Raw genomic sequence first — 27008 nt, 5'->3', positions numbered from 1 at the left:
TTGTTCCTTTCACTTTCTTTTATGGTTGTGCCACACACAACTATGTGTGAATGGTAAGAGGGGGGCCCATTTGGAAGCTGGTGTCCCCAACAGGAGGGGGCCCAGGACAGGAAACCTAGGTTGAATGCAATTAATCACCCTCCCTCACTCCCCACTTTCTCCCCCCAAAGCCTCACACCCTCTTCTGTCTAGTCTCTACAGAGCTGGGTTCCCACTTGGCGTCTACACAACCTGGGGGCAAATCCAGAATAAACGATCCACACAACTCCAGAAGGGGTGTCCACTAAAGCTTTGCAGTTGTAAAACACACTTAATGCCCCCCCCCCAAGGAACAAGCTATACCATAAGGCTATTAACAACAGCTATCATTAGTACACACAGGAAGCACAAAGGAACTTTTTATGAATAAAAGATACATAAAACACAGGGCCCTGTGGTCTGCACCCGCATTCCTGGCTGATTGTGAGCAGCGTGGGGGTCTTGGGAAGGCTGGGGATAAGGATCAGAGGAGGAGAGCGGCACCCAATTTCTTTACAAGGAACAATGGGAACCCCATGTCTGCTACTCAATCTTGGAACTCACAACACCCCAAACAAAGGTGTGGAACAAGTGCGGCATAAATGGGGGCCCGTGAAATTTTTTGGCTGTTCAGAGCTTAATTACTCCTCCTTGATCCATGGGACTAGACACGACACCGCCAAGGTTAAAATGCCCCGAACAGCGCCAAGCAGATGTGAGCGAGCTGGCAGACGCGCAAATGAGGCCTGCCTCGGAGCACGATAACAAGTGACTAATACATTGCATATCGTTGAAAGAAAATTATTTTTCTCTAATTTGCATTTGCTTGGGGAAAAAAAAGCCAACCAGAGTCCCTCCTCACAAGCACGGAATCTAATCCTGGAAATACAGCCCGGCTGCTTTAAGAGAGCTGGAAGGAGGGAAAGACTGCCAGTGTTTTGGCGTTGCAGGCTTGTTTATCTTTCCGCCTTTCCTCCAAGGCGAAACTCGTTTTGCAAGCAACATTCCTACAGAAAATGGCACACGTCATAAAAAGAGACCAATTTATAGAACTGGCACCGAAGTTCATGTATCACTCCAGAAGCATCTCCCAGCTCCCCACTACGGAACCCAACTAGATGTAGAAGTCCACATTAAAACTCGGAGTGGAGACCTGGTGGGGCATGGGGCGGGGGGATTCAATTTGCAGACACCCTGTAGGCTGTACACCCAAGAACCAAGCAAAGTCACATAGAAAAGGTCAGGATATAGAATTAAGTCAGCTCTAAAAGACCCTTCCCCCCAAACCCTAGGGGCCAGAGCTGCGAAGCCTTCAACCATTGGGATGGGATGGGGGGGGGGGTAGAGAGCTATTTTTACACCCAGCTTGCCCCAAGACAGCCAAGAGGCAGACCCACCTTCCTGGTCATCCAGGCATTTCCAGGACTCGCCCAGGTGGGTGACTGTTGCCACCAACTGCTCTCCCTCCCACCCTGGCGCCTCCCTGTAGTGCCTGGCAGGGGACCAGGAACTCAGAAAAGGCCCATGGCTGTGGACTTCTAGTTGATTAAGTCACAGAGCGGGTGGCGCTGTGGGCAGACCTCAGGACTTCACCTCTGAGTCCGGCAGCTAAAGGCAAATGCCCTCTTGAAACTGGGCAGGCTTGGGGGGGGAGGTTAAGGGGATGTGGGTAATCAGAACCCAACCTGGACCCCTACTACTCAATACACCCCCCTTTGGGTCCCAAACCCACACACTTAGATTTCCAATCTGGGGAAACGGTCCACATAGAGCCTGCCTGTCTTTCTAATTTGTCAAATAACGGGGCTATTTCAGAGGAGAACAACGGTCTTCAGAGCCTCTGCAATTTCCAGAAAGCCTTCAGTTAATAATACATTCTTCCCAACAAGCTTGCTGAAAGTTATTTCCCCAAATCTTAAAAATCCTGTCATAAGCGGCTAAGGACCTAGGTCCACAGATCCTGGCCAAACCCCTCCAGACAGGGACACTCATGACCCCAAGAGCCTTCTCCCTCTAACAAGTTCCTCCGCCTAACAAGTTCCCTAAAGCACAACACACAAACCATCCTGCACCTCTACTCCAATCCTGGAAGCCAGAGGTGTATGTTGGGGCAGGGGAGGGGAGGTTTGCTGCTGAGCTTTCTCTCATCTGAGGACGCACTCTGGCCAGAAAGTGGTGGCCACCTCTGCAGCTCTCGGAGGGCCTGCATAGTGTGCGCTTTGTGTAAGTGCCGAGGAGGCGCAGCGCTGCTCGTGCACCAACAGCTGTCACATTATTTGCACTCGCTGTAAACAGCCTTCACATTCCCCCCTTACCACATAGTTAAAGCCAGACTAACAATCCACAGTTCGAGATCAAACCAACAACAGCAGCATTGTGTCTGCCTCGTCGGCCTTCGCACCAAGCCCAGCAGCTGGCAGGTTTCTCCGGAACAAGGGACCCCCCCTCCCCCCACCCCTCCAGGCTCAGCCAAGGCTAGCCAAGGCAGTATGCGGTTGTCGCTGACTATTGTCAAAGCAAAAGAGCACAGCCATTTCACCGAGGTTTTGGTGTGGTTTGTCAGCCTGCTCCCAGTTTTCTCTTCCTGGTGGCTTGGGAAAGCACCCCTCCCCCAATTCCTCAGCTGGGAATAAAGGTCGTTCAGACTCCCAGGGTTGGTTTCCGTGCTCAGCAAAGCATGGGCTGGCCTGCCCAGGCCTTGCTTGGGGTCTAGGCAGGGAGGCCTGCAGCTCTCCTGCCATGTCACAGCGTTCAAGCAGCTTTGCGCTTTCTGTAGCCCCTTGTGTTTCGGAAATTGTCCAACTCCCTGAATACTTACTGGCCGCCCCACTGATCAAAATGTCTCCTTTATGATTTTTGGTTAAGTCGAACATTTCCATAATCGTCATTATTAGCGCAAATTACACGCCTAATCGGTCCTTAAATAGATTTTAATTAAATAATCATACAAGGCTCATTTTATGACTTAAGAAAGGCATTACTTTTCGTTATAAACTTTCCACCAGGATATAGAATAACGATAGCAGACAAATACTTATTCTTTGAAAATCACCAATAACTGATGGGCAGAGTATCATGAAACAGACCCGGTTTCACCTTCTGGAATCTGTGGTTGCCCAGATACACCACATCTGCACAACTTTCCTCCTGAGAAGAGAGAGGGGATGTCTTCCTCCAAAGCATTACTTTTGTCTTCTCTTTGGGGACAGCAGAAACCACCCCCAAATGCTACTTTTCCTTCCCCATCTGATACATTTCTCCAGCTAGAGAACTCCCCTAGAGACCACTCCTCTCTACCCCCAGACGTTTTCTACCCCTTAGTCTGCTAAGAGTCTGGGTGCAAAGCAAGCAGGCTGTGCTTGTTAAATGCTGTGTAAAATGCTGTTAATAAAATAATAAATACAAAGGGTGGAGGCTGTTGGTTCCATGGGTGTTTTGACTGGCAATGCCTTGGCACTTGTCATATGTTTATGGAAGGGCAGACAATTCGAGGAATTACATAGTTTGGAGATTTCTGTACTTCATTTATTCTTTCCTAAATGACCTAGGTCTAGAGCTATTTCAAGTTTGCATTTGTACAGAACTGTTACATGCCCAAGAGTTTCTCCAATTAAACCAAGTTTTACACCAAAGCTGGGACATACATACTCTCAGACTCGCCTCATTCCACCTCAGCGTCTGTTGCTTGAAAAAACAAACAGACCCTCAACAACAACCCCCTGTCCTCGCTCTCTCCACCTTCACCCCACTCTGGGGGCACCCAGGGCAAAGGTTAAGGTGTCTTCAGATGACAGGCAAGGCCCTGGTTACACACTGTGGAAATCACCACAGTTAGGCACATCCTGGACATGCTATACCTCTAAAATAGTGAGCTAAGATGGGGGGTAAAACTGCTGGCCTGGTAAAACCCACTGTTCACGAAACAATGTCAGCAAAGGCTGGAAGGCATTCTTTAGAGAGGGACCAGGGATTCGTGCCTACTGAAGCTCTTTCAGCACAAAGGCTTTTAGGGGAAGAAGGGAAAGGGGGGGGGGAGGAGGAGAGAAAGGGAGGGCTCCTGTTTCAGAGCAGGCATCCCCTGAGAGTCAAGAACCAAGTGTAGCTTCAATCAAACGCTGACTTCCCCTCTGGGAGTTGAGTAGGAAACCTGATCACAGTAGCTTACTACCGGCCTGGATCCATACAGGTCTGGTTTTCTTCTCACGCTAGTAATTTTTTTAAAATACATATCGATATAAAAGAAGCAATCCCTGGCAGACTTTATTGAAAACCACACTGAGCCCTCATAACATCCGGACTTAATCCCTATCAAACAAACCACAGCACCTCTGGCCTTTGCAGCAGGCCACCCCCTTTCACCTCTTCCAACCAGGTCTCTCCCTTCCAGCCACTGCTGTTTCCTCCCCCAAAAGGATGGAAAGACTCGCCAAAGAGCACCCAGATACCGGTTCTGGAATCAATTCCTAACCATCTAATGATCCCACTTAGGGGGGAAAAAAATCCAAGTTCTTTCATATGGAACCCTTTAAAATGCAGAATGCAAAGAACTGTAACAAAGGGAGAGAGAACTCATGGAGGTGGAGCTGGAGAAATGTCCTTGGGGATACCCTGGGAGGGGAACTTAACCTGCCTCCTCAGTCCCCAGACTCTGGTCTCAGGGGCAGAGGGGACTGGAAGAGCAACCCATAGGAACATTGACCAGTCATTCAAAGCAGTCACTAATCCTCGGGGGCCTACTATGTGCCAAGCATTCTTCTTTGATCCTAAGGTGGATAATTATTCCCAGTCTTACAAATGAAGAAACTTACTGAGGCTCAGAGGCCATAAATAACTTGCCCCCAAGGTCACACAGCTAGTAAAAATGGGCCACGGTCAAACTCAGTCCTGGAGTTGCGGAGAGGAGCCAATTATTGGTCTAATTGTGCCATTTGAAATCCCCTAGAAGATCGGAAGGCTTCCTTAGGCCTTGTTACTCAACTCCAGGGTGAAAGGATAACCTTTTAGGCAACTTGGTTCACAAGGAGCCTGGAACCCAGATGCTTCTACAGCTAGTCACCTTTCAGGCCATTTGAAGTCTTATGCAACACTCCTCCCCCCCCCCCCCCAATCTCCCTACATTGGAACCAACAAGGCTCCACTTTCTCCTCCTCCAGGAGCCCAGAATAGGCAGGGGTAGTAGGTAGGTGACTACTCTCAGGTCTCTGCACAAAGTGCTGGGCCTGGCACTAGAACTTGCCTTGCCACCCTAGTTTTGCCACATAAAGCAATAAGTGAAATTATCTAGATAGAGCAAGAGCCCTTTGTAAAGAGTGCCTACACCTTTCTACCTTTCCTAGGGTTTTAAAGAAAAACTCCTGGGGCCCAAGTGTAGACCGAATTAAGATGCAAGTGGCTTGCAAGATGCTGAGCCTTACTGGATCCCGGGGGTCCCCACAAAAAAAGCCTTTCCTTTTCCCAATTTCTCGTCCCACAAGCAAGGTGTCGGTGCCTATCCCCAATTTCCAGGTCTGCCCCAGGCTTTCAGATGCTCCGGGAACTGCCCACACCCGACGGCTGTCTCCAGCTCGGCTCGCTGGGGACGGGGACCCGCAGGGGCATCCGACCGGTTGTTCCTCCAGAGGCTGAGGCTCCGGATGTGCGAAATGGCTCCGGGAGCGAGTGAACGGGCAAGGGACTGGGCGCAGCAGGAGGGACCGGGGCGATGGCGGCGCCGGATTCTCACCCCGCCAGCTCGCCGAACACGCCCCCGCGGCCCGCCCTCCCCCGGCTCCCGGCTTAGGAGTGGCTTGCTCTCGCTCTTTTTCAAAGTTTTCGGCCTCGGCGATCGGGACCGGGTTTCCAGCCCCGCCTCCCGCCTCCACCCCCCCAGCTCGGTGCAGGCCCTTCCAACCTGAAGGGAGGCGACACCCTCCACCCCCGACCCCCGGCACCGCGAGACTGTGGCCGGCGCAGACGCTCCCTCCCCTACTTGGGCCACCTGGAGCGGACGGCTTCTCCAAGAGATCGGAGTCCCGCCGAGCCAGGGACGGTTGCGTCCGGGAAGGAACTCCGCAGCCTCTAACGCTCCAAGCCTGCCCGCGGCGCGCGTGCAGTACACCCCATACTCACGCGTTCCCCGAAGGACCTCGCTCTCGGGAAGGAAGGGGGAGGGAGTGAGGCGGCAAGGGTTATGGGAGGCTTTTTAAAAAATTTAACTCTTCAGATGGAATAGTTCTGGGTGTCCCTGGCATCATTGCGAGAGATCGGGTAGAACAATAGAAATGGGGGGCTGCCGGAAATGGTGCAGGAAGACCCCTATAACCCTATAAACCTCTCCTCCCCCTCGCAGTTACTATTAGTATTAAAAGACCTCAGTGCCTTAAATGCAATAGTGCCTGTTTATAACTTTTTCCCGCTGGGTCCCCACACCCTAAACAAGTCCCCTCCTCACATTATGAAACCACAAAGGGCAAACACTGCTCCCAAATTTGTGACCTGAAACTCTGGGGCCTCTCACCTGCTCTGCCCCTCCCCCCCACCCCCACCCAGACCTGACTCATCCATCCTCCTCCCCCAATAGTTCCTCTGGTTTGCACCTAGACAATAAATTTAGTTTAATTTAGCTTCCGGTCTTTAATTTTAGCAGGTCTCCTTTTTGCATGCAAATCAATATGGCAATTACCATCTAAAAGCTCGCCCAGCCCCGGGTCAATGTAAATTGATCATTGTCCGCCTTCCACAAAATAACACCGGGAGTCTGTGGTGCATAATGAGATTATACTGGAAACTGTCTTTTAGATCACAAATTATATTTTATGCTGTCAGGATCTTCTCCTAGCGGACTTCCCCGCTAGTCTAATCGCGGGGATAGGAGCCCGTGGGTGCTGACAGGTGCTGTTGGCTGGAGAGACATGGCTCTAAAAATATATCAAGTGGGGACTCCCATTTCTGAGACCCTCCACTGAGGGCAAGCGGAGATGAGCTTGTGCTGGGAAGGGGGGCTTTCTACAGAAATATGGTGAAAAGCATCATTCACTAATTTCCATCCAATACCAAGTCAGATCTCCCCTCCTGAGGACTACACTGGGAACAACCAGCGAAAGCCGTCGGGCCAGGCAGGAGGTCGGTGGACATCCTGGGCCAAGTACAGGCCACGAAGGTGGCTTGGCCACCCCGGAAGACAGCCTGAGGAGGCCATCCACTTCTGACCCTGCTGCTTCTCAACTCGGCCGCCGCCACCCAGGCCCCAGCAGCGAAGCCGTCTTTGCACACAGACGGATCCTGCGGCCGGTGCACACTGGCAAAGCAGCTGGGGCCGGCCTCTGCCTCCCCGAACTGGGCGAGGCCGAGGCCTGCAAGCAAAAAGGTCCTTTCTCGTCTGGAGCACCGGCCTCCCGCCCCTCTGCGGCCCCCAGGGCACGGGTGTGACCCTGGGGCCTAACAAAGGGCCATCTGATCTCTTTAGGCCTCTGGATGGCGGGGGAGGGGTGAGGCGCGGCGGCCGAAGTGGACCCGCGCGGTCCCCAACCCCGCCGGGCCTCCCGGCGCCCTCGAGGAAACCATTAAGGTGGCTTTGTCAGGGCTGCCGGGCGCTCCAGAGGTCTGTCCTGACTGTCCTGGGGTTCGGTGCTGCCTGCGAGCCTCCCACCCAGCCGGCCGCCCGGCCCTGCCCCGCCCGACCTTTCGAGGGCTCCACCCGAGTGCAGTCTTCCCAATAAAAGCTGGAATTCCTGGCTGGGCTCAGACAAAGAGGGACCGCGGCAAATCAACACCACGGGCAAACCAAACCGTAGTCTACTTTACACGTGTGCGTCTGGGGTCACAGAGATGCCTGCTAATCCACGCTATGCAGGCTGTCCCTGCAAGGTCTCCTCCAGAAAAAAATAAAAATGAATGCACACCAAAATGAAAGGAACTTCGCACTTCTCCCGGTTCTGTCTTTGCGGTTCTGTCTTTCAGTCCACTAGGCCTACACCACTTTAGCAAACAGTTTAGCAGTGCGACTTCCATTCCTCTCCTGACCCAAAGTGGAAAGCTCCTCTTTCCTCCACCCTCCATCCATTCAAGGTCAAGAACTCAAAATCTCTTAGAAGTCCTCCTACCTGCGCAACACATTCCCTCTCGGCTCTAGATGGGAAGAAACTGTAACCAGAAGTATCTTAATAATCGAGGGCCATTCACCCTTAGCTAGGCTGCTTTGCCTTCAGGTCCCTTCTAGCCAAAGACACATTGTTTCATTGTGAATGAGGGTGGGAAAGTGGTGGTGTGGCCCACACTTCCAAGCCCAAGACGTTCTCACTTCTCAGGAAAGTCCTCCTCAGGCACTGAGTTTTTGTCATTCAGCTTGTGTTTCTAAGCATATATGCAAATAAATACTTTTTCTGTTTCCAAGGGACCCTCTTCACACCTTTAAATGGGCTTTTGTCTCTGGAACAGTTACAGAAATTCTGCCCTAGTTTCCAGCTCAACAAAATCTTGGATTTTCTCTTAGCATATCGCTATGTAGGTCTCTTTACGTGCAAATCCATGTTTACATTTCTTTTGACCAGTTCTTTATCTCTTATGTATCTCTTGTTCCTTGTGAGCACCAGAGCCCAAGTGTCTTGATTTCTCTCAGTACACGTCATCCAGGAACACATCTTAATCTGAGCATTCCTAACACATACACCTCCTCACTACTTACATTCTTGTGTTGCCTATAGGGTAACTCATTTTCAAGCCAGACCAATAGTTTAAATGTAACCAGAAGAAGATCCCCTAGACCACAAACCCTGAGAGGAGGGGAAATGATACAAGAGTGCTACTAATTATTCATACAAAGGGTAACCCATCCACCAATTTCAACTCCTGGAAAGAATTAAACCAATGACTGAAGAGCTGTATGAAATGTTTCGGCCAATTCAATATCGATCCCATGTATGTATATACAAATGATAGATCCTGTACACACATCACTGTACAACTCCTGTTTGGAGGTGGTCTCCCAGCACATATTTGATTCTAGTCCCCACAAGTTCATGGTCAAAAGTGTGTATTTATACTGACAACTCAAGGACCTCTGCTCCCTCCATTGCATACCTGTACAGTGGCCTGGCATTTCAGGCTAGGTTCTTCTGTCTGCAGCAGTCTTGGTCAGAGACCCCACCCGACTGACTAGAGCTCTGAGCAGACCTTCTCATACTAGATCTCCCACTTCATTAAGGTCTACATCTGCCATCTCCCAAACTCAGTTCCTTTAAGTGAGGGTGCCCATTGTGTTCACACACACACACACACACACACACACACACACACACACTGAGAAGTACCGGGTCAAACTAGATCATCTAGCAGCTGCATTTGGTTTGTCGAAGAATCGCGACCAGTGCACCGGGATGTGAGCGTGCAAGCAGAGGAGAAAGGAAAACCCTAGGCCCAGACTCCTGCCCCCCCCCACCCACGACCCGCTACTATGTCTCCAGGAATTTCTTCTGCTAGGTTTTTGCCCTCACCCGATACATTCTCCCCACCGCCTTTAAAGGGTTAAGAGAAACCCTCGCAGCTTTCCCTCCACCCTGTTCGCTGGGCCCGCAGGCTGGCTCGCTCACTCGCTGCTCACGGGAGTCAGCCGCCGCCTCCGCGGCCCGCCCCCCCTTTCCCGTCCTTCAGCCGGGAGGGAGCCTGCATGCCTGTCTAGACCGATCTATCACAGGCACACCAACAACACCCGCGAGAGCGCGGAGACCCTGCCCAGGTCCCCCTGCCTGCACGGTTCCCGGCGGACAGAGCCTGGGAAGCGTGACCGCGCCTGCGGGGTGGAAGGGGCAGCCTACCGGCGCGGGCCGCCCCGAGCGCACCGCAGGTCCTCCCCGGCCCCACGAGCTCCCGCCAGCCCGGCTGCCGGGGCACAGTCACAGCTCTGCGCGCTGGGCAGTCCTATTTTTATCTTGTCTAATCCCAAACTGGGCGGGGAGCACAGGCGTCGAGCTTAGAGAACAAGAGATAGGCGAGGGAGGCGGGGAGGAGCAGCCAGGCAGCGACGCGAGCCGAGGCGAGTTAAAGACACAGTCGAGGCGACCACGAGCAGGAAGAAAGAGCGGGCTGCGTGGGCCTCGCGGCACCGCACGCAACACGCCACTGGCGAAGTTACACTCGGCTTCCTTGTCGCCCCTGGCTGCCCGGCTCTCCCCACTTCCCAGTGGCACTCTCCGCAGCCCGGGATGCAGGGCCCCGGCCTGTGTGGGAGGCAGAGGCCCGGCCGGCCCTGCAAAGAGCTGGAGAGAATCGCTAATGAGCTGTGCGGCCCATTGATCCGGAGAACACTTCCTAATTAACTCTCAGTCACCTACTGGTGACAGCGCCTCAAAGGACAGCGCTGGGGCCGTCCGAGCCCCAGCCCGGATCAGCCCGCCGAACGCCTGGCGCCCGAACCCCACGCGCTCCTCTAACTACCCCAGGCGATCCTGGTAAGCGGCGGCATATACCCGCACACTGAAGGCGAGCTTCGGTTTAAACCTGGACGGCATATTAATCACCGCCATCTCCCCTCTTCCTCTTTGCGGTGAAATCATGCCCCAAATAAACACAACAACCAACACTGTAAAGCCCAGACCAGATAACAGGTCGGCAGTGGAGTGGAAAGGGTCGAGAAGCAAAGGTATTCTCCAAGTGTCCACGTATAGGAGTCTCCGAGGCCGACAATCAAAATGCCTTCCACAAGCAATTCTATTGGCAAAACCGAATCCAACACCTCGTAAGGATTGATTTCGGCCCGTGGTGTCCGTTTCCAGTGCCACAGGAAGTGTCAGACGGCTAGAAATACCCAAGTCTGTCTGCGTTCACCACCCACCTTCACCTTCTGGGGTGGGCCATTTCCTCCCCAGTTTTACTCCCAGGACATTTTAATTTTAAGGATCTTTCTCCAAGAGGCTACCCCGAAAACCTAAAACCAGAACCTCTCCTCTAACCTTCATCCAAGAAAAAAAAAAAAGGAAGAAAAAAACCCAGCTAAAACCCTGAGCTGTCTAGTCTAGACACAGCGAGGCTGTGCGAATACCTATTTGAAGAGCGCTGGTTTCTTTTTAAGGTTTGTTTTTAAATACACATAACCCTCCCCCTTCCTTCGCTCTGCAATTCCCCCAACCCCCCACCCTTCAGACGCCGACAGTGCGCGCCCTCGCGCGCAGGCACTCTCACAGCCTCTAACTGGAGATCACGGACTTTCTGGAAAAGATTCATTAACAGCAAATTAAGCCTCGCCCGGCTTCGGCCTACACGCGACCAGACTCCGCGGTCTCGGGGACCCGGGGATGTGCCCACTCGAGTGCGCGAGCCGCCGGGAAGCCCGCCGGCACCCCGCGTGCCGCGAGCCGCCCGGCTCCTCACACGGCGCCCCAGGGCTTGCTTCGTAAACAGCAGGCGCACGTCGCCGCCGCCCGGAGCCCCCGAGTTGGCGGAGGCTCTGCAGCGCAGCCGCCTGCCTGCTCCCAGCGCGGGCCCCGCGGCGCCTCGCCCTCCCCACCGCGGCGGAGGATCGCGCTTGGGTGCGCAAGTTCCTCTTCGCCATCCGCCTCAGCGCCGCACGCCCTCGAAGTGGGACCAACTTCCTTCGGCCACAGACTCGCACATGCTCTACTGGGCTTCCCACCATCCCCACGGCCCAGCGGAGGGCTCAGGTCTCGCCCCCCCCCACCGCCCTGTTCTCCCTCCCCTCCACCGCCCCCGCACATCCTACCCCCAACCCCCGGGGCTCAGAACTTAAAACCTACCCCGCAGCGGAGAGAAGGTGTAAGGGGGTCGCGAATAGAGATTTTACAAAAACATTTACAAAACAAAGCATCTGACCTGGCGGGCGGGTGGACTGGCCGAGTCGGAACCCCTCGCTCTGGTCGATTTCCTAGTAGTTTTTTCTTTTTTTAAATCCACGTGATTTGCGTTTTTCAGCAAACCAAAAAAACAACAACAAAAAAACCCAAAAACACCCGGGACTCCCCTCTCGAGTTAAGCGGCGGTGGCGGCAGGTCGAGTTCGGCTCGGCGGGGGCGCCCGCACACGCCGCGTTCCACTAGGAGGAACGAGCGGCCCCCGGAGAGGCGAGACGAAGCGGCAGCGGCTGGGGATTTTTACAGTTCTTTCCCGAGTCGAAAAAGAAAGCAGACGGGTGCCCGCCGCCCTCCCCTTCCTGCTCGCGAGCTAACGCTGAGCCGAGCTTCCCAGTTTCCAGCCCAGCTCTCCCCCCTCCCTCCCGCGCCCAATTCGCAGCACTCAGCGGCGACCGCGCTCCCGCGCACGCAGACATACAGGCTGCAAACTTCCACTCGCCGAACTCCCTGCTCTCTTCCCGGCCCCCCGGGAGGCGGCAGGCCCCCCGCCGCGCCCCTAACCTGGTGCCCACGCGGGGACGCTTAACTTGGCTGCATTTTTAATAACTTAGACCTAAGAAATAAAAACGAAAGCGAGCACAGCAGCTAAAGGGAAATGCAAGGCGAAAGCTTCGTGGGGTACGCGCGAGTCGGAGGAGCAGCCGGCGGCGGGTGGGGGACCCGCGGAAGGGGGCCGACTGCAGCCCGCGACGTGCCCGCCCTCCCGCCCTCCCCGGGGAAAGGTGTTCCGGGCACTGACCTGAAATCCCTGGCCAGGGAGTGAGCAGAGAGCCCGCGATCCGGCGCTTTGAAGTTTACCCCCCCGAGCAGAGTCGAGGCGGCAAGGAGCCAGGGGCGGCTGGGTAGGTGTGCGAGGTGGGGAGAAAGTGGGGTGGCTACAGTACCGAGCGGAGAAGGAGCCGGGCCGGGGAAGCGGGGCGAGCAGCAAAGTTTGCCGTCCCCGGCTGCTCGCAGCCTGCTCGCGGCGCCTCGCTCGCTCGCCTCCCTCGCCGTCTGCTGCCAGCCGGCTGCCCTCGGGGTCGGCCCCGCGGAGGGGTGGGCTCTGAGCGGGGTGGGGGCGGGGCGGGGCGGGCTCAAAGCCTCTGGGCAGGTGGCGACGGCCCCCAGCGATCCTCCGGGCTCCCGCAGCTAAGCCGGGCTCGGCCGGGCTCAGCAGCTCCCGCGCCAGTGCTGCTGCCGCCCGCGCTCGGGCAGGAGCCCCAGCGCCATGTTGATGGATCGCCGCGAGCGCCCGCTCGGGCTGGGTGTGTGTGAGTGTGTGTGTGAGAGTGTGTGTGTGTGTTGGCCAAGTCGTCCCTGCGCGGCGACAGCGCGGCTTGGGCTCCCCGCCCGGCGGCTCACGGGCTCCCCCTCCGCCGCCGCCGCCCGCCTCGCTCCCGCTCTCGGTCGCGGTCTGGGCTCCGGCGCGTCTCCTCCGCAGCCGCTGAGCTCGGCCGGCGTTCAACCAGGAGCGTAGCTTTGCCTCACCTTGCCGCTGGGAGCCGGGGCTCCGACTGCCGCCGCACGCCGCGATCCCAACGCGTCCCCCCTCCCCGTTCCCTCCTCTTCCTCCTCCTCCTCCCTCCGCCCGCCCTTTCTCCCTCCCTCCCAGCAGCCGCCTCCCCTCCCCCCTCAGGCGCAGCGCTCGGGCGACAGCCGCCCGCCCGCCGCCTCCTCCAGCTCTCGCAAGTTTGAGCTCCCCCAGCCTCCGCTCACCCTCCGCTGCGGCGCCTAGGCTGTCGGCTTTCGGAGGGGTGATTCCTCAGGAAAGGTTTTCCTGAGTTGCCCCAGACGTCACCGATTCCCGGCCTGGCGCGTTTCGCCTCTCGGGGTCCGAACCCTGGACCACTTGGGTGGTGGCTCCCAAGCCCCTGGCCCTCTCCGCCCCCGCTCGAACCGAGTTGGCTGCGCACACCCGGTCCGGGCGCGCGTCCCGGGCGAGCCCCAAACCGACTCGGGCGGCGGCGGCGGCGAGGCTGGCCCGAAGATCCCGAGCCCAGGAGATGGGGGGCGGTGGGGGTGGCTCTCCCAGCCGCGCGCCGAGACTCCCCTCGCTACCCAGAAGGCCAGTGGAGGACCGCAATTACCATAAAGCGCCTCGCACTCTGCTCAGCCAAAGCTGTCAAACCCCAGTGGCAGCCGCCTCTGCCTCCTCTCGCCACCAGCGCTGCGCTCTCCCGGCCGCGCGTCCCTTCCGAGACCAAGCACAGTCTGGAGAGAGCCCGCTGGCGCCCACTCCCTGCCTGGGGCGCCCCTTCCTCCCGGAGGAGCCCTTTCTCCCATTTCGGCGTCAAGAGCTACCTGAAAACACCGCCACGGGCACCAGTGGCCGTTCCGCCCGAACTCCGTACCCGAGTTCCCCGGACGTTTCAATTGTATGGGAATTGTTTGGAAAGGCGGGGGTGGGGGTGGAAGAGGCAGCCCTTGGGGCCCGAGGAGGCGGGGGTGGAGGGGTTGGGACGGTAGGGGAGCGGAGATCTGCCCGAGTGTCTGCTGGTTCGCGGGCATTTCACAGTGTGCACCTCAGATGGCTGGAGGGTCTCTCCTGGCCCCTAACCTCCGCCTCGGGAGATTATCTCCCGCGTTTTATTTTCCTTGACCTGGAGCAACTTTTGGCTTACACCATTCGCCCCATAAATTTCCACTTGGTAACGTCGTGCTGATCGTACAGCCCGCGCCCGCAGCAGTTAATTCAATTGACACGTATTGAGCTTCTCCAGCGCACCCGGCGCGGCGCTGGGCGCGGGGGGAGGACAGGGGCAGGCAGGCGGGAGGGGGAGCAGAGAGGCGAGGTTCCGGCCTCCCCGGAGCGCAGAGCCTCTGGGGAGAGCCGAGAAGGCCCAGTTCTAGAAGCTGGCGGGAAGGGGTGGGAGTGGGGGAGGAGTGTTCCGGCCTAACCGCACCCAAACGGCGGACCCGGACGTCGCGGCAAAAGGTGACCCCATCAGGCTCCTGGCTAGGGTCTTTTCAGCTGGGGATGGGGAGTCTCTTTCTGCCTAAGAACAAGATGGTGCAGGCTCGATGAGAACATCAATCCGAAATGGAGGTGGCTTGTAAATCCACACGGAAAGTTTTAAAATATCCTGGAGTGTCTCCATGCCAAAAATAATCAAAAGCATCTCAAGTTGATTACTAAGTCAAGGTCAAGGCCAAGACAGCCCTAGCTAGCTGATCCCTTTTAAAAATTAGACTTAACACTGGCTGCAGTACTGGCGTTAGGTGCGATTTTATTTATTCTGTTTTAGTTCTCAGCACATAGTTATAAAAACAGCCCCTTTCAAAGCAGAAGTGAAACATCTCTACCGTTTGAAACCTGAAACTTTGAGCAGAATTAAATCTTTATGCTCCAGAGCTGCTTATAACAACTGATGCAAAAGACAGGCAGGCAGGCAAGTGCGCGTGCGAGCAGTGCCCAGCCCTGCTGGGCCACCACCACTTGCAGGACCCGCGCCTGCATGATGGAATGCACGCCTTTTCCTTCCCGTCCTTCTGGAGGTGGATGTCTCTGAAAGCTAACCCACACATTTTTTTAATCTCCGGTAACAAGCAGAAAGACACCTGGACTATTATGCTGTAAAGCTATTTTTTATAAAGACATTTTAGGGCCAGACATTAAAAGTTATTAGACTGAACGCATGCGAGTTACAGACGCAGCTGGAGAAAAGGCCTTTGGTTATGTGTTGTAGCAGCATTTCTTTTTGAAGCGACTCCTTTTATTCAAAACAAATCTAAAATAACCGGGAAGGCTGAAGTTTGGTATTTGTGGGGAAACTCTCTTGAATGTGGTTCCAGGCAAGAAGGCCCCTGTGCCACTGTGAGCCGCTCGGGAGAGCTGGCCTGGGCGAGTGAGGAGCCGTGCCAGGCTCTTCCGGCTTCGTTAGGCTGCCACAGAGACCCTGGACCTGTGCCCGGCCACCTTTTCTCCCCTTCCCATGCCTCCCCAACTCTCCCCACAGGAACAGGGTTTTCCTGGAGTTAAGAGTTGCATATAACCATACAAAACTTTTGGAAAAATCCCGGAACCAAGCGAGAGCTCGGAGCCTGCAGTCTCTTGGAGTCCTGTGGCCTCCCGGGGCTGCTGACAAAGGGGCCAGTTTGTCTAACTTTAAAAGTCCTAAGGTTAAAATGAATAGGGAGGGGGCACACTGTAAATGCGAAGGGGCCTAGAAGAGGGCTGACTGTGGGAGAAATTTGATGCTGGAGACAAACAGGCCAGTAAATTTGCCTTTGACGTAATTTGCAGCATTCACACACTTTTTTAAGGAGTCTCGCCTCCAAGGTATATTCGTACAGGCTGGTGGGATTAAGGGGTTTCTCTTCCATCTCCGAGGGACACATTTTCCAACTCTGTGGGATTTTAAAAATATCTTATTAAGGGAGTCCTAAGAGGCATGAGTATGTGTGTGTGTGTGTGGGGGGGGTGCTCATGACTCACTGGGAATTAAAATGTGAGATTTTCCCTGAGGTGCTCCAAGACAGAGGGGGAGAGGAGAAGGGAGGTGGTTTATACCTATTGGTCCAGTTAGTTGGAATTGTTCCAGGGAGAAGCAGAACTCTCATGAAGGGCAGTCCCGTCTTAGGTCCCACTCAGGAAGGGGCTCTGGGAAATTGGGACACTGAGGAGCCTGCAGCATGTTCTGGCAGCCAGGGCCTTACCCTGCTCCCTCCTTCCCAGCTCTCCTATGAGCCCCACGGGAGCTGACCTGGGGGTCAGGCTGCCATACCAGGCACTCAGCAAGGGGAGGATTTCAATGAAAGCAGAGGAGGCGGAGAGAGCCAGCGAGTACCAGCAAGGAACCGGAGGCCGCACAGACAGTAGAGAAATAAAGAAATAGGCTCCGAAAGGAAAGGTACTTGAATTAAGCGGTGGTGGGCCACCCTTCCCCCACCCACCTCTGGTCCCCTTGGAAGGGTCTACCAGGTTATAACTTAGGGCTCAACCTCAGGCTCTCAGGCACTCTCCTGCTACAGATTCTATCCAGGCTCTGCAACTGGACAAGCAGGTAGGCACTTCAGGGAGCAGGCCTGAAGCCTGGCCGCCCTTTTCAGGCCAGGCTGACTGTGCAAGGCCTGCCAAGGCCTCTTTCCACACTTTGAATCACTGTCCAGGCCTAGGGAAATGGCCATGCATCCCATGGTGAGGACCTTACCTAGTGTTTGGGGGACCCTGGAATCCCAACATTATGTGTGTGTGTGGGGGGGGGGGCGGTTGTTTGTAACATATGTGTAGGATCTAAATGATAAAGCTCTGTAGGCCCCCAATGGTGCCCTTCAGAGGCTGTTTTTTCATTTATGACACTGGTTATTGGAATAGATGGGAGTTGGGCGATTACAGATAATGTATTTTTACTTTACATACTGTGAGCCAGCCTATTAATGTTAACTATTTTAAGAAACACACAAACACCCACACTAACAATCTTCTCTGGTCACTTTGTAAAAGAACTCAGGGCTTACCCAGTGGTCCTTAAAAGAGCAGCTGGCCCACGCTCCAAACATACGGCATCCTTGTCATAGGAATTTCAGTTATCCGGGACATTTCAGCGTAGCTGCCTTCCATGGCAGGAGACCTCTAGATTTAGGGATGGCCAGCTTGAATGTGGCCGCTCTTTCTGCCTAGCTTTTGAAGGGTTATTGGGCTATTTGGGTAGGAGGGTCCAAAAGTCAGGCCCAACGTGGTAGCAGCAACTGCCTCTCGGAATTTCTGGTCTGGGCTCCATTAGTGTCAAGCTCTGAGCTCCCCAAACCCAGAGACCAGTGGGTGAACTGCTTGCTGTTTACACTGAGGGGCCCGCTGGGTAGATGGGTTTCAGCGGAATAAGCATAAATGCAGACGGCTTCGGGGAGGTCCGGTCTTGCACTCCACCTGGTACCAGCTTAAGAGCCCTCGAAGCCGCCGCGCTTCTGCAGATAAACCCGGCCGCCGCGTCCCGCTTTGGCTGCTTATTTAGCAAGGCGCCCCCAGCTCCTATTTTACCCGCCCTTGGACAGTGGGGGGAAACGGCGGGGAGGGGCCAAGAACCATCGAACTACTCGGCCGCGGACCCAGCACGCCGGCCTTCGGTCCCAGTCATTTTGGATCCCGTTTAATTCCTCCATTTCCGCGGGACCCCTGCGGAGGCGCACCACCCGCGGGGCTGAAGGCATCTAGAAGGCCCTGCTAACTCCTCGCTCGGGGCAGGAAGGGAGTACGGCCTAGCAAATGGAAACGCTGCGCTGATCTGTCTCTAAATACCTCTGAGGTCCCCACCAAGTCAGGCACAGAGGTGAGTGGCGCGGGGTGGTTGTGTCTCAGGAAGGTCGCAGCCAGGAGCAAAGCTGGGGGCTGGTGCAAGGGTGAGGAATCCAAGCGGCCTAATCGCGGCACTTTTACCGGCTCCCATTCCCCCTGAGACTACTCTGCTCTGCCTTCGCCTCCCCCCATGATGCTTCCCCATCCCTGTGTCTCCAGTGCGTTAGCAGCCGCGCAGCCACTGGCCGCGAGTGCGGAGGGTGGGGGCACGCGGGGTGGTTTGTGTTGCGAGACCTGACAGAACCTTCTGTGTGCGGCGGAGGGAGGAGGCTAATGCATAATGCACAGCGCCTGGAAGCCCGGCCATTAGCGGCCTGTCGGTGACACAGACAAACGACTGAGAGGGAGGAGATCCAGCTCGCTCTGGAGTTTAAATATACCAGCGTGGAGGGGAAACGCCATGATTTAAAAGTGTGTTTGCAGACACTCGCATATATTTTAATGATTTCCAGCAGGCTATGCCTCCCAGTCTTGCATCTCTCTCCCCAAAAGGAGGATGTATGTGTGAGGGAAGATGAAGGCAGAGTGAGAGGCCTCAAACCGAAACCCACCGCCAGCTTTCGAGAGGAGAAGGGGAGGAGGTTGGGAAACGCAGCGCGAGAAAGCGTGGCCTAAGGAAGCCACAGGACCCAAGGCTACCCCCAGAATTCCCCCCCCCCAATCTGGCCATCGAGCCTTCCACCCCGGACTGGCTCCTCTACGATGTACTAGGAAAGGCCTGGGGAAAAGAATAAATCCTGCCACCCTTGCTTCCGTCAGGCGCCCACATTTTTGAATCTTCCTTTTCCACTGACGATCTAGAGACCTCCTTCCTCCCGGTTTAACACACCAGTGTTTTTTAGCAATTAAGGCGAGAAGGGGGTGGGGATGAAGATAAGCCAATTTTTTTTTCCGCCATGCAAGTGCGAAAGATAAGATAACGTTAAGCTGGGGCAAAGCGGCTGCTTACAACCTCCCCTCAGCGATTTTGATCGGTCACTTCTTATCTCGCCAAAATGCTCCTTTCAAAAACTGCATCAAAAAAAGAAAAAGGCTGAAGGGAAGCATTTTCATTTGGAAGTGACATTTAAAACCCACCTCTACGCCTGCAGCCCTCCTCCCATTGGCGGGGCTCTCCAGGAAAAGTCGCACCTCGACTCCAGGGTTTTAGGCTTTCTCGTGGGGGGCAGGATTACTAGTGTAATTAGGCTGAATAAAACCAGGGATGCGTGATGAGGATTTATCCTGCATCCAGCCCCAAGCTCGCAGCCGGGTTTTCCTACTCTTAGGTGTTTGTGTTTCACCATCGCGCTCGTGTGTTGAAACTAAACAGGTAGTTATATTTGGGAGAGTCCTATAACTATGTCAACAAGAAGTGGTTGTTAATGAGAAATAATAAGAAACTGATTTTTACAGGCCCCTAGAAAGGAAGGAGAAGGCATCACACGTTCCAGAACCTGCTAACTTAGCCGAACTGGACTCTCGGGGAGTTTTATAAAAATCCTTTTTCCGCACAAAAATCTCACGAAGGGGTTTCCGGGTGAGTTTGTATTGAGGGAGGTTTCGGTATTGAACTCCAAGCCCGCAGGGCGGCCAGTAAATTACCCCAAGCAACAGAGGCTGGCCCCGATCGCTAACATCAAGGCGGGCGCCCCAGACCAAGTTGATGAGCCTCTGCGCGCACCTCCGGCTCAGTGCTCCAAAGCTCCCATCTCATCCCCCATCACAGGTTCGCACCTTGGCGCCGGGCACACACTGAGTTTGCCCCCTCTGGGCCGGGCTGCACAATCTAAAGCTCGAGGCCAGCCTCGGCCGGCCGGATTGTCCCCGGGGAGCAGAAACCGCCGAGCGGGGAAACCCCTCCTCTCGCCCTTCCCCGAAGAGCCAGACCGCGGCGTAGGCGCCGAGCTAGCGGGCATCCGCTGACAGCCGGGCCTCACGTAAGGCCCACAAGCGACCCATTAGTCAGCCTGAGTTCCCCTCGGGCGAGTCGTCTGGCGCGGCCCCAAGACAGGGCGCAGAGGGGGTGCGGGGCCGCAGCGAGCTGGGAGTGGGGCGGGGGCGCGGGCTCTGCGGGGCCCGGCCGGGCTCGGTTCCGCGTTCCTGGGCCCGCGGGTAAGCTGAGCCGGCGGGGCAGGCCGCTCCCTGGCTGGCGCCGAGACGCCGAGCTGCGCTTCACGTGCCCGCCATATCAGCGGCGGCGGCGAGGGGAGGGGCAGGGAGGAGCGCCGCAGCTCCCGCGGGGTCTCTGGCCCCGGCCTCCTCCTCCCCGCTGGGGGCTGGGCTGGGACCACCTCGCAGCCCCCAGCCTCGCGTCAGCCCAGATTGGCGCTGCCAGACTCGGAGAGGCTCCTAGGGCGCCGCTCCGAAAGCTGCGAGGCGGCGGCAGCCAGGGGAGGGTGCTCCTCGCGGCCGCCCCGGGAACTTCCCAGCCGCCTCGCCGCCGCCGCAGTCACCGGGACCGGAAGCCCTTGCGCCACCCAGAGCGGCGTCCGTTGGCCCCCAGGGCTGTTCCTGACGTGGGCCGGCCGCACTTCATCCTCGATCCCTCCTGGCCCCAGCGGCCGCACTCGCCCTGGGGCATCCCCATTAAAGCCCTCAGGACCCTTCTCGTGCTCCAGTCAGACCTCCCTCTACACCAACCGCCATAAGCGCCCCCCCACCCCACCGGCCCCGCAGCTGGGACGGGAGGGGCGCGGAGCCGCCACTCCGGCCGGGCAGGAACACCTGCTCCCGGGCCCTGCAGCTGGGCGCGTGGTGCCGGGAGAGGCAGCCTACTGTAGTGTGTAGAGATCGCGGAGGAGAAAATGGGGCTCCGAAGCTCAGGGTTAGGAGTAGCCCCTCCTCGGCCGCCCCCATCTCTCACCCCTTCTGTGCGATCAAGCCTGAATCCTAGGAACTGGGGTCTCCTGAGGGTTGAACGGTCACCTCCCGTGGGATGGGGCTCCTGGCCTTAAGAGGTCGTTCGCAAGACAGATGGGGCAAAACCTGTTTTGGGAGCCTTCCCGGTGTCCTCCCCCGCTCTCTAAACCAGACACACTCATCTCCCCATGGCCCCCACTCTAGCCTCGGGCTGGGGACGAATAGGTCATGGCGGCACCGGCAACTCCCCTCCCCCACGAAAGGTCTGGTACGGGGTTCGGGCTTTGCCACCCCACGTGGGGAGGGCCGAAGGACTCTCCCCATCTCCTCCGTGGTCCGAGGAGATCGGGCGGCCCAAATGACCTGCGCTGCTCGCCCTGCTTCACCACCCCCTCCCCCGTCCGGTCCTCCCCAGCAGTCCTGGCCCAGGGCCCGGCCGGGGAAGGCGTTGTTTTGCCAGCGGGAGCCGAGCGAGTGCGCAGAGAAAAGCCTCCCTGCTCTAATGAGAGTGCACACAGCGCTGCAGCGAGGAGGATGATTACCCGGCGGGCGGGTGGGGGGGGCGCGGGCCCCGGCCGCGGGCGGCGTGTGCGGCGGCCCCGCGGGCCCGGAGTCCCCGCCTGTCTGGCTGGCTGCTAATCGCACGCTTTCTGCTGTTACGGAGGCAGGCGGGAGTCGGCCGCCGAGCCCAGCGCCGGCGACTCGGCGGGTGACACGGAAACATGGCGCAGCGCCCCTCCCCCGTCCGCCCTCCCCGCGCTCCCCGCGCTCCCGCCTCCCGCCTCGCACTTCCTCCCGCCCGCGCGGCTTTTGCAGTTCTAATGCTCTGCTGTCGGCCCCGGCACCATTACGCTAGCAGCCGCTCCTCCGCGGCCCCGCGCGTCTTTCGCCTTTGTTTTCGGGATCTATAGAAAACGTTTGCTTTTGTCCCAAGCTCTCGTTAAATCAAACTTGTGGTGGCAACGGAAGGCGGTGCGGGCGGGGAGGGGCCCGGGGATTTTGGCAGCAACCGACCAGAGCGTGGTGGAAACTTCTCTCACTGGGTTCCCCGCCACCCCGCCTAACACTACACACGCGCGCGCGCACAGGCGCGCGCGCGTCAGGCGGCCTATCGACGCTTCCCCCTTCTCCCCCGAGGCCTGAGCGCTTCAAGAAGGTCTGGGCCAGAGGGGCTGTAACCAGGGGTGAAGAGCCCAGGGTGCATGTCTGTGAGCCCAAAGTTTTGGGCACTTGGTGGTGACCTGGCTCCTGGCAGTCCTGACTTACCTCTCCCCTTGGTCATTCCGGGCTTTGTATCAGCCGGTGGAGAAGAGAAGTGGTTCGTGTGTGGTTTTTATATTCAGAGTTTGTTACAATCTCTCACTCCCAACTGCACAGCCTCCTTTATAGGATCTAAGGCGAGAAAGTGCGACCGGGGGCTCCATGGGGAAAGGGTCAGAATCCTAGGCCTGGGAGCTGGACCGTACTCTACTGGCCTGCTCAGCAACACTCCTGCAGAGTGTAGGACAGGAGGGACAGGTCCCTGAATCCAGGAGACGCCAAATCTCCCTCTCCGGAGCGGGAACGCAGGTCCCCCCTGGCGCGCTCCCCAGTTCAGAGCGCACGCCGTGGCTCCCGCACCTGAACTGCTCAGGCGGCAATTTTTTAAGCCTGCAATTAAGCGAGGCGTCGCCGTGTCCTCTGCGAGTGTCGATCCTGTCAGTCGCACATGGCCTTGGTGCTCCAGTCCGAGGCCCCGCGATTAGTCACAGGCTCGCTTCGCTCCTTCCCTAATCCGCCTCTGCAGGCAGCCTGGGGACGCGGCCGACTTGGCGCTGGCAGGGAGCCACCGCACGCGGGGCGGGCCGCCTGGCCAGTACCAGCCCCCGCTGCGCCCGAGCTGGCTCAGGCCCCAGGGTGCAGGCTTGGGACTCCCTCCCCCCTGGCAGCCCCCAGGCTGGGGCGGCGGCGCCCCTCCTCCTCTCGCCCCACTCCCAGGCCTGCGAGATCTATTTGTGTGGTGTCATTTGCATAAAAATAGGACAAGTGTTTCAGTGCGTTCGAACGCGGGAGGCGAAAATCCTTATTGATGTGTCTGTGTGGAGCCCTCGGCTGTCGGAGCGGTTTGATTTAGGGTGTTTGTGTTGCCTTCTGCGAGAAATGAGGAAATCCTGCGCAACGCCTTCGGCGGCCCGGGCCCCCCCAGAGCATCACCTTCTGCGCAGCGCGGAACAGTCAACCCCGTGGACCCCGGAGCGCCGGGTCCACTGCGAGCAGGTTGAGGGCCAGGCGGGCGGCCCATTATGACTCATAAAACCGGGCGGCCTAATCACCAGCTGCCAACCCGTTTACGTGTGGCGCTTCCCAATGCTCCCTTCGCCCAGCCCGGGCCTCCAGCGGGTTCGCCCAGGACAAGGGTAGAGCCGCTCAGTGGGGGGCTGATCAAGTGGCCTCTCGTTCCCGCGACCCCCGCTCTCCCGGCCTTTGCGCCGCTCGCCAGCAACTCCTCAGCTTGGACAAATAGCTGGGAGGGCGCCGGCCGTGCGGAGCCAGTAAATCAATCATTAACTCCCCAGCGAGACCAGGCCAGGGGAGGGAGCCGTGGCCAGAAGCGAGACTGCGGGGCGGGTGCCAGGCCCCCTCCCGGGGATGGGAGCGGTTCACGCACCAGTGGACAGGGTGCGTGAAGGCCGATCCCCCCGGGGCCTCCCGAACCCCTCCAGAAGTCTTCGCCTGCCCGGCCTTTCAAGCCCGCACCTCGCCTCGCCGGGCAGGTCGAGTTACTGCGCGGCCCCGGGGCGGGCTTGAACATTAACGAGACGCCCCGGGCCTCGCGGCCTGCTCTCCCCGGGAGAGCCTGCCGCGCTAGGGCAAGCTCCTCGGATCCGGTCGGGCTCCAACGGACTCCGGCTTGCCAAACCTAACTGATCGCCCCCGTGTCGACCAGTCTTCCAACGCCGCCCTCCCCACGGAGCCCACCGTGGGGCGGCACGCAGGGGGTTAAAAATACTGGTTCGTCCTGGCTCCTCCGCAGCGCAGAGGAAGCGCAGATTAAAGTGCTTACGGGGAAGGAAACACACATGCACACTTGGGCCTGGGTCTAAGAAGGCTGACTGGAGAGACAACTCGGAGCCGCCCGCCTCGACCCGCTTCCCACACTGGTACGCGGCGGCGGCAGCGCTGGCCCGCGCGATTCTCTCGGCGGAGCTAGGCGCTGCGGGGCCGAGAAGACAGCAGAGGGGGAGGGACGAGGGGCGGAAGGCGAGCCCGGGCTGCGCGCCAAGAAGCCCGGAGCCGCAGATTAGTCACCGCTCTGCTCGGCGCTCACGAGTGCGCCCGGGAACCGAGAGAGCAGGCGTCGGCCCCGCTTAGCCGGGCTCCCCGGGCCTGGGCGTCGCGGCGCGGGTGACCCCGCTCCCACCCCCGTGCGCGCCCGGCTGGACTGTTGGAGGCCGGTGCTGCCGAGATCTACTTGTCAGTTCAAGGGCAGGACAGAAACTCTGCAAGCAGAATAGTCTTGCGAACAGGAAATTTCTCATTGACAAGGTGCTGCCCCTCCCCCACACCCAGCTTCAAAACAAAACAAAAACCCAGCGCCAGCAGCCTACACACCCAGCCTGGGCTGGCCGCTGCCTTCGCCCCTCCTCCTCCTCGGCGACCCCCGCGTCTCGGTCCCGGCCCCGGGAGTGGGGAGCTCGCCGAGCCCCGGTCTCCGAGCGCCGGCGGCGGCAAACAAACAGGCCCCGCGGGCCGGCTTGGCTCGGGCCGGCTGAGGGCGCCCAGCTGCCACCCTCTGGGGTCGGGCGGGGGTGCTGAACGCGGGAGGCTCCGCGCTCTCTAGGGTGCAGAATCCGGCAGAGCGGCTTTGCAGAGCTGCAGGAGGCCGCCAGGTCAGAGGCTGCCTGTGGGGGGAGGAGGGGCGGAGGCCGCGCGACGCCGGCAACTTGGCGAATCCCGCTGCGGGCACCCGGGAGGGCTGCGAACTCGGCCTGGCAAAGTTCCCGTGAAAACTCCATGTTTAGAAACTCCAGCCGCGTTGCGGGAGGAGTTGGGGGGAGAGCTCCGGGGGCGCACCGGGGCTGCTCGCACCCGCCTGTCACTTCCCGGGAGAGAGGTCAGCGTCCCCCGCAGCCTAATGGGAAGTAGGCAGGGCGGGGATGGCCGGTGCCCGGGCCCGTTCTTTTGTGTATACCCCTTGTCTTTCCTCCACACTCTAAAGGAAATTTCTAAACCGTTTTATTTATTGAATTAAGCCAGGGGTGGAAGGCTGCCTTTTAGGGACCCTGATATCCAGGGTAATTTCATATTTGACACATGTAAATACTCAGTACTCTCAGGTAAGGTCAAATTATTTATCATCTTAATTTATATTTCAATAGGCCTACAATTTAGAGGCGCAAAATGCCTCCTTATGAATCATTATGGTCTATTAGGGGAAGTAATGTATAAACAGCACTATTTGGGAGGGAATCACTTATGTTGACGTTTAAATGGCTCTTCAATAGTTAAAAAAAAAAAAAGACAGTGGAGTACCTTTAATTAAATATACAGTTTACAAGACCAGAAGCGAAGCCATGAGGGATTTAAATTCTTAGGATTTTTACTTATTTCCGATTTTTTTTTTTTTTTAGCCTTCCAGGGCACGCATGTCATTTAATCCCGTTGGGAAAAGATACACATTTCAGGCAAAGTGTCATTCTCTCCCCCAGCGATTGGATCGAGAACCCAAGGAACCAGTGGAAATGTGAGCGAACTCCACCAGCAAGCACCCCAATGGGAAGTTTGTAGATCTTTCTACCTCAGTAACAGTATCAACCACTTTCTAACAGTATTGCCACTGATTTGTGAAACATTATAGCTTCCCTGCTGGAGTGGAACCTTGCTGAAGGCCTGTGTTCATCGTCCATCCTGGTATTCCCACAGCACCCAGCACGGCCTCAATCCATTTTGTCTTTTTCCTACATCTGCTAAAATATCATGTAGAGGCTCTTCCTGGCTGAATTACTGAATTACCCTGTGTATTCATTCCCTCGAATCTCCCATCTTTAGAATGCCCTTCCTTGACCGCACATCTCCTTCCCCAGCTCCCTATTTGTCTGCTCCCCTGCATATCTGTACTTCTGGAAAGAGGCGTCTACATCCATGTGGCACCTCCATTTCCTTACCTGTGTGCACTCTAAAATTCAGCTAGTTTTGAAGTTATTCTAAGATATTGGGATAAATGCAGCTTTGCAACAGCAGAAAATTGGAAGCATAATGGAATATTCTGTAGCTATTTGAAAAATAAAGATCTGCTCTGTGATTGACCCCTAAGCTCTATTATTATTAAGGGAAAGACATAAGGCGCAGAATGAACCGGTATGTATAGTCTGTTACAGTTTGGGTGTGTTACAGTTTATGTAAAAACAAAATAGGGGAGAATGTAGACACACGTTTATTTGTATGTGCATTAAACATCTTCTACACTGCTGGGGAGCACCCCCCAGCACCACCACTTTCTTTGTGTATGCACATCCTCCCTTTTACTTTCAGAAATGCGAACTCACTGCACAAGCTTTTCTGTATCTCACCTCTGAAACATATTGCTACATCTTACAGATCATTTTCTATCAGCACATGGAGATGGGCCTTGTTTGTGCCAAGGCTCCTGGAATTCCACTGTATAGATAGATACATTATCACACTTCAACCCACACCTCCATCCTCCCCAGCCATTCTGAAGAAAGCGCTCAAGATCCCCAATCACTTCTTGTTGCCATAAGTGGTGGTGGGGGGGTGGTTTTTAGTCTTTTAGTCTTGGAAGCACCAACACCCCCTGGCCACGCCCCCCTTGAGCTGCTCTTGGCTTCCCAGATGCTGCACACACATGGTTTGCATCCTCCATCTGAGCCTCTTTCTACGTTCTTCTCTGTGCTCTCCTAGTGGCCTTGGACTTGCATCCTCATCTCCTCCCCTCAATCTCCTCCAGGCCCCTGGCTTTAAATCCCACCTATTTGATGATGACGCTTAATTTTTTTTCCAGTTCCAGACCCCCATATCAAACTGCAGACCTGACATCT

At 56.7% G+C, this 27008-nt stretch overlaps 1 protein-coding gene across 5 annotated transcripts in view; it reads right to left on the bottom strand.

The window, feature by feature from the left end:
- BCOR (BCL6 corepressor) overlaps positions 1-27008 on the bottom strand; it is an 84417-nt gene that overhangs the window by 30991 nt on the left and 26418 nt on the right. For 2 of the 5 annotated variants that reach the window (XM_081043290.1, XM_081043293.1), the window contains exon 1: positions 12598-12853. The exons of 1 other annotated variant lie outside the window; for it this stretch is intronic. The gene's annotated coding sequence lies outside the window, so the exon portion shown is untranslated. Of the gene's footprint in view, positions 1-12597; positions 12854-27008 lie in introns of those variants that run through there. 2 more of the 5 variants (XM_081043292.1, XM_081043294.1) reach the window with 1 other exon arrangement.

This window comes from Rhinolophus hipposideros, assembly GCF_964194185.1.
Source record: "Rhinolophus hipposideros genome assembly, chromosome: X".
NCBI lineage: Eukaryota > Metazoa > Chordata > Mammalia > Chiroptera > Rhinolophidae > Rhinolophus > Rhinolophus hipposideros.
Note: the sequence above shows the minus strand (reverse complement) of the source record. Positions and strands in the feature narration are given on the sequence as shown.